The sequence below is a fragment of the Ambystoma mexicanum genome, chromosome 5p, assembly GCF_040938575.1.
Source record: "Ambystoma mexicanum isolate Mex_15411 chromosome 5p, UKY_AmexF1_1, whole genome shotgun sequence".
NCBI classification, from domain to species: Eukaryota; Metazoa; Chordata; class Amphibia; order Caudata; family Ambystomatidae; genus Ambystoma; species Ambystoma mexicanum.
In genome coordinates, this window is record NC_090930.1 from 1,261,549,737 (window position 1) to 1,261,551,244 (window position 1,508).

Consider the following 1,508-nt stretch of genomic DNA (forward strand, 5'->3'; position numbering starts at 1 on the left):
TTATTGTATAGAATTCCAGAAAGACACATTATTTGGTATTCCTATTCTTTCTTATTTAGGGTCAGTGCTGAAAGTGTTAGACTTGTGGCACTCCTGTTCTTATTTTTCATCTTTTTTTTAAGGGGCCTGAACAAGAAAGCGAGCCACCCCAGAAGTAAAGAGCCACAGCCCAGGAACTTGCAATACGAAAAAAAAAAAGATATATATATATATATATATATATTTTTCGAGTTCACAAGGGAGACCACAGAGGTCGCAAGGGAGACCTCAGAGGTCACAGTTGCGACCTCTGGTGATCCCCAAATGACGTCCCTGCTGGTGTCCTTTGGCTATGTAGTCATTGATTAGTGAATTGAAATAAAATGAGGCAATGGCTATGTTTTCAGTACCCATCACAATCTTCACAGAATGCTTCCATTTAATAACTATGAAAGACAATATTTATCGTTTAGGTTAGGGTTATTTGGCATGAGGGTCACAGAGAGCAGCCTGCATAACAATTGTTCACATTTTCAACACATCATTGATGTGTTGCTCAAGAGATCCCTACTGGTCTATGTTTGGACCTCCAAAGCCCGATTTTCAAAAATTGCTAGAAAAGTGCACTTTTTCATGGTGCAAAAAGCCAATCCAAACATTGCTCTTTGCACTGGTCTTTCCTACTTTACACTGTGGCAGATCACATTGGGCTCAATGGGCCTGATTCATGGAAATGGGTGCAAATCCTGCAAGGGCCGTGAACCGAGAAGGACACTGTGCGAGCCTGAGGTATTCATGGAATTGACAGCGCAAGGTAACCGTATTCGCAAGTCGTGCCTGGAACGCACCCGACACGCCCACAAGCAAAGCATGAACAGCCAGAACAGCTACCTTTACGCGCTCCCACGGGTGCAGATTCACACACCCTTCAAACAGCATGTAGGGTCCCCGTAAGAAGAACTGCGACTTAGGGAGCCTGCATGGGGTCCCCCGTAACTGTATCTGGCACCCAGACAACATGCGTATAAAAAAGAGTAACTAGCAATAACTCAGGAAATATGTGTGCAAACCCATGTAAAACATTCCTGCAGCCTGTTAACTGCTTATGCGTACCCCTAAGTTACATCGGAACCGTGATTGAGTACACGCACCCCAAAATCTGCATGCGACCCCACCTGCTTGCTGAAAATCCTATGTGCAAGTGTAATTACGCCTGCCTTTGGGTGACGGATGGTATGAAGGAATTGCGTGGCCATTTCCAAGCCAAGACGTTGCGCGATCAAATCCATGAATACGTCTCGTGCTGCACAATAGGGGCCATTGCGAGGGACTGCCTGCAGGTTGTACCTCAGAACGCCCACTTTTTGGCAAGTTCTTCCCTATTTTTGATGTTCTGCCCCTTACCAGTCCTCTGCGCAGGCCACGTCCACGCTCTGTTTGGAGTCTCATGCAAGGCACTCGACAGCTCGCACAGACCTGCTGAGCCAGCACAAAATCCACGCAAGTCCAAGGAAAGTACTGCACATTTG